General features: G+C 38.8%; 1 pseudogene; it reads right to left on the bottom strand.

Annotated features, from left to right (window-relative positions):
- Positions 1 to 3,721: 3,721 nt before the first annotated feature.
- LOC148790579 (protein ETHYLENE-INSENSITIVE 3-like 1a) lies at positions 3,722 to 4,694 on the bottom strand (annotated as a pseudogene).
- Positions 4,695 to 6,062: the final 1,368 nt, after the last annotated feature.

The following is a 6,062-nucleotide window of genomic DNA, read 5'->3' on the forward strand; positions in this document are numbered from 1 at the left end:
CATAGGTGTAGTAGCCATTTTTATCTAAAAATCTGTGGATTGGCATTTCCATTTTCGTTGCGTGAATGGATTATCATGGAATTCGAACAAAATAAAAGTATAAACTTTACGATGATGATGATATGATAGCAATAATGATATTGTTACTAAGTTATGCGATGAGGAAATCACCTTCAAGTCTTAGGGTCCATTTGGTTCATAGTTAGAATCTGAATCGGAATCAGAATAGTCCATTCCTGTAGTCTGTTTGGTTCAGACAAGAATGGGAATGAAAATTAAAATTAACAGGAATGAGATTTCATTCCCAAGAAAGGGACAGGGAATGACCATTCTCTCAAATAAGGGAATGCCATTCTAACAGAAATGAGAATGAAATTTCGGTTCCATCTAACCATACAGTTGAAATTGGAATAACCCATGCCTATTCCGAATCCAGACCCCTATTCCTGCAAACCAAACGGACCCTTTCTTGCTAATTTCAGAAAAAAAGATAAGAGAAGGAACGATATCAATCAAGCGTCCTGTGCTATGATCTCATATCAAATTCATAATCAATTACTCCCTCCCCCCATTAACGAAGGTTGCCGTGGTTCCATCGCAATCTGTTCATCCACTTGAGTAGCTGCTGTGAAAGATCAAACAAACTTCAAAAATAATTTGATTGTATTTGAATCCTTGTACGCTTTCTGGTGCAGAAACAATCTGAGTTGATAGAGGACAAATGCAGGTTACAAGTTATGAGCATCTAATATTGCCACCAGAACTTGTTAAGTTCTTGATGGTAGGGATGCAACTCAGGCCAGTTAGTTCGGGTTGAGATCAGTGTCAAAACTTAAACCCTATTCCTGATCCCACCCAATCTTCAACCCAAGATTTTCATTTCTAATATTGGGTTGGGTTCAAATTGGAAATTTAATTAGTATGTACTAAACTTACAAATGCATGTATGTATTATAACAAATGAATAAATAAACTTACAAGAACATATGATTATTGTTTTTGTCTTGATACATTGGGTTTGGGTTGGATCGAGATGAAGGGATTAACCCTAACCCAACCCAACCCAACCCTTGCCCAATATTCTACTTGGGCTGGGCTTGTTTTGAATTTTGAAAGGATATTATTCTTCGGGGTCCACGTAGTTGTGCGAACACAAAGTCTTTGACCCCAAGAGTTAAAGGATATTCTTTCCTTAACTCTTAGAAGCAAACACAAAGTCATCGTTAATTCATCAATGACAATGAGGAAGTTATAAGACTTAGGTCTTGCAAAGTGAAGAATCCGATCTTTTCACAAAACTGATGCATTGGATATCTGAAGAAAAATAAGTGTAACAAATAATAATTATTTTTATTAATGATAGAAAATAAAATACAAACTTAAACCAACTCAAAAATGGAGCTGTTTCATTTTTTTGTGGCGAGTTAATAGTTATACATGTACGTGAAAATTTTTTTATGATGATAGCAAATAATGTGTTTCCAACATTTTATACATTTTTTTTTATATTTCTATGTCTATAAAAATTATTTTCATTTGTTACACTTATTTTTGTTTAGTGTGATGAATATACAATATTACAGATGTGCCCAAATGTTTTATACAATTCTTTTTAATTATATTATTGTACTTGTGTGTGTTTTCATATTTTTTAATTTTTAATATTGTTTAATAAAAAAGTTGAATTGTTGACTAGGCAACAAAGAGGGAAAAAACTTCATTTTTTGGTTATTTTAAAATTGTATTTTATTTATATTATTAATAAAAGCAATTATTCTTTATTTTTATTTATTTATATGGAGCAAAAATACTTCCTCTCCAACTCATGTTGGTTTAGGTGATTCATCCTCATCTTGCCTTTCCCTTTATCCTCTTGTGAAAGGGATCCATGTCTCTATTTCTATATTCAATGTTGTAATTTAAAGGGCTTATGTGATTAGTAATAGTGAAAAACCCGTTTGGATGCAAAGGTTTTATGTCCTTGTTGCATAATATACTTCAAAGGCGTCTTTTATTGTTAAAAGACAGTGGTGTTGTGATCCAAGAGGAGATGACGATGAGTGGTCGTGGTGGTTTAAGACCCTACTTATTACTATTCTGATTCAGTCTCAAAGAAAAAGATGATGAACAGTCATTGTGGTTTGTGGTTTGGGACTACTTAATTATCAGTTTATCACTACTTAGTCTCAAAGAAAAAGATGATGAATAGCATCTTCCTCCAAATGATAGAACTAAAAAATCTCTATTTAATTTATATAAAGGAAGATTACCCCTATAAGTACAGGTTATTAATCTTCAGTTCACCCTATTTTATTTTGATTTCGAATTATAAATTAGCGTCTTACTAGTTACCATCGTAATTATGCTGGGGTAAGCCTGATTTGCAGACTTTGTGCCCGAAACAGTCCCCTAATTTAAACCCGGCCCACTAATCCTCCCTGTCTCTATCATTAGCTAGCGGTGGCCCTTGGGCTGTTGTTGTCATATGAAAGAATCTAACTTAATCTCATCATCTATGTTCACTATATGTTTGGTTCCTTAGGCTGCATTTGTTTCCGTTGTAAATGTACTTTTACACCGATGGAGTTGGGAAACGATGGTTTGGTGAGAGTGTAAATTATTGATCGGCCATTGTGTCCATTTACACTCATCCTGTTTGATTATATCTGGTTGCAGTGGGAGATTTTTCAGAGGGAGAAAGAGAGAAGGGGGGGGGGGGGGGGGGAACTGGGGTGTATAGATCTCCCTTCTTAGAAGCTCAGAAGAGAGAAAGGGCAAAAAGACAGAGCCACCAACAGGAGCAAAACGCCCTGGAATGACGAGATGTTGCAGCCGTGGAAGAGTAAAATGCCCAAAAGCAGAGAACGCCCTTCTGAATAGGCCTCCAAGTTCCCCCAATCAAACCCCGTCAGAGGTGGTGGCAGTGAAGGAGAACGCCCATCTGAATCGGCCTCCAAGTTCCCCCAATCAAACCCCATCGGAGGTGTTAGCGGTGAAGAACTCCCATTTGGATTTGCTCCAATGCCACCGATAGACACCACCTGCTGTTAGGAGAGAGAGAGAGAGAGAGAGATGTAATAAATACATCGATTATCGATGTAATTAACCGTAAACATGTAATTTTTGATGTAAAATTATATATTTACCAAATGTCTGCAAAATCGAACCGGGGTGTAAAGTTTATCCTGATTCGATTTTACATCTCTACCAAACATAGTCTTACGTAATGCCCCACATTCACATCTCGGCGTGCATTAAGAATATTTCCTATACTTGTCATTGAGAGATGGGATGTTTTTGGGGGTCTTTATGTAGGGGTGGATGACTTCTATAGATGGGCTATATTTATTGTTTTAAACATTTGGGTAAAATACAAAAACCTCCCCTATGGTTTCACTTTAACAAAAACCTCTACTGTGTTTTTTAAAAATTAAACAAGTACGTTTTGACGACCAAGATGAAAAATGTTAAAGAGGTGATCATTTTTTCAAAATACCTATTTTACTTTTTTACGAATTAACGTATTCATGACACACTGTTATACTCCGAACACATACATCTCGAATTCGCACCTCCAATACACCATCTCGCTCTGCAACACCAGATCAATGGTGGACACGGACGGACCAGTTCGTGTGATATCCACGCCTTCCGAGTTCAAGTTCTTCGGCTGATTTGTTTTGGTCGAGGACAGAAGGGGAAGAATTCGCTCTGGATTTTCGGATTTCAGTGAAGTCCGAAAATGATGGAGCACAAGAAGATGATGGAAGCAATGGCTGGCCGGAAGTCATAAATAATCCTCCAACAAATGCATTAGAGAAGTTCGAAAGGAAACTCTAAAACCTCTAAAGACCATAAATAGAAATTAGTGGTCCAGAGCGAATTTCTTCCCCTTTTGTCCTTGACCAAAACAAATCAGCCAGAGGAACTTGAGCTCAGAAGGCATGTTGTTTTCTTCAAACATGTTACCTCCTATCGCGGGCCCTTGGCCATAGAAGTTCTCCTCAGTTGAACTTTGGGCTGCGGCTCAGAATTCTGATCATCCATGGCAGCAACATTTCCAGGATTAGAGCACTTATTTCTCTGAAGATTGCTATCATAAAATTACATAAGCTCGCTGATACTCTTTTGTCTTCTGGCAGCCCAAGTCCTGAGAGGCTGAAAGTCGATTGGGTTGGGTTCAGTGGTGGAGCAGCTGGCTTGGGTTGTCCGAATGGCAGAGAGAATACTGTTAGTTTATCTTCAGTAATCTCAAAGTTTGAGATTCCAAGCCCTGTACGGACGTTTTTATAGGGGCTATTTGCTTGCTGATTGTTCCTTGAACTCCTGTCAAGTTTACCGAGGTGATAATCACTGTAAGGACACCTAAGATACACACGGTTGTATATCTTGTGATCTGCCGTTGCCACGAGTTCATCAGTTGGCTTCCTCTTACTGCTGAATTCTGTGTTGCTAATTTCACCCTTTATTAATGGAGAAAGCAGGGGAACCATAAGTCTGTCCTTGGCTGACCCCATTCCCAGATTGAACAGATTCACATCGTGAGGCAGGGCCATTGTGATCAAACCTGACTTTCTCCTTCCACCAGGCGTGAAGATTGTTGGAGGCTCCGCTCACAGGCTTCCCCTTCTCAGGAATGATACCATAAACGAAGCCTTGAGCTTTACAGATTCCATCATCTTCAGCATGTACTTCAGGATGCCATCTTTAGCACGCGACATCTTCTTCTCCGCGCCTGCTCTTGGGCCAGGATTGGCACTGCTTTGCAGTATCGACACCATCCTTGCTCTTGCTCTGTTCTTTAAGCTTCCTCAGAAGCATCCGGTCCATCCACATCCTTCTCTCCAGCTCGTCTACATCCATCTCTTCGTCAGTGTAATCTTCCTCCATAGTGGCCTCCGGTTCAGTTTCCGGCACCGGATCTCCTTCTCCTATCGTTATCGACGGGGCAAGGAAATCGATATTCCCACAAAAACCCATTTCTTCAAACATCCCCATCAACAAGCCAACTTCTCCGACTGCCCTTCCGTCTCTCTTTTTTTCTCGGAAATTAGTGGAATTGGTTCAAGGAGAAGTAAATTCAAGTCAAGAATCAATAGTGATCTTCCACCCTGAAAATAAAAACGAACAGATTCGTAAACAAAAAAAATCAGAAAAGATACCACCTTTTCTAAGCCAAAAAAAAATAAGAAACCGTCACAAATAGAATCAACTAAAAAACAAAATTTATAAAAGGGTAAAGTAGGTATTCTGAAATTTCTTTAACGTCTTCCACCTTGGTAAAATGATACCTATATCGACCTGTGTATGAAATTAGCATCAGCACCATGTCTTATCATATATTAAAAACGTCTCCCATTGAAAAACATAGAAAGTAATGGAGATGTTCTCGATGTGCTGCTGCTGATACATGCTGTGAGTAACAGATCCAAATTCATGTGCATCTGGCGCATGGGGTCAGATGGCAAAGCTGTGAAAAGCTGATTTCATCTGGAACCGTGCCACCATTGGATGTTGGTTGTTGGATGCTGCGCTGCGTTTCTCAACGTCCGACATGATATAGTTCCCATGTACACAACCATCTATTCCACTAACCTCTAGCGCTCAGTCCGACTCTGTTTATCAACTGTCGAGTTCCAAGTATGTAGAGTAGAGGTAGAAGATGGGATGAGAAATCAGGACTCAAGTGAGTCCCTCTCATCCTTAGTTAAATAGGTCCCACCTAAACTACAAAGATCAAGTACGCTTACGCAACCATCAACGGTAAACGAAAAAAAAATCGTTCATCGTGCTTCACGCAAGTATTAGAATTGGATACGTCTGAATATCAATCAAACGCAATCAATGGATGAGGATGGAGAAAGACCATGACCATGGATCGCTATGATAAGGACGAGCGCCGGAATCCGGAACCCTTTGATCAGATATAACGTCAATATAGATTATTTAATTTATAAATTACCAGAAGTCAGAAGAGAAGCGAATAATCGTGTCGACGTCGTCTTCCTTCATTTCATTTCATATTCATACCGCCAGTTTTTTTTTTGCGTTTTATTATTAAT

The sequence above is a fragment of the Nelumbo nucifera genome, chromosome 6 (genome assembly GCF_055504915.1).
Source record: "Nelumbo nucifera cultivar China Antique chromosome 6, China Antique-T2T, whole genome shotgun sequence".
Lineage (NCBI taxonomy): Eukaryota > Viridiplantae > Streptophyta > Magnoliopsida > Proteales > Nelumbonaceae > Nelumbo > Nelumbo nucifera.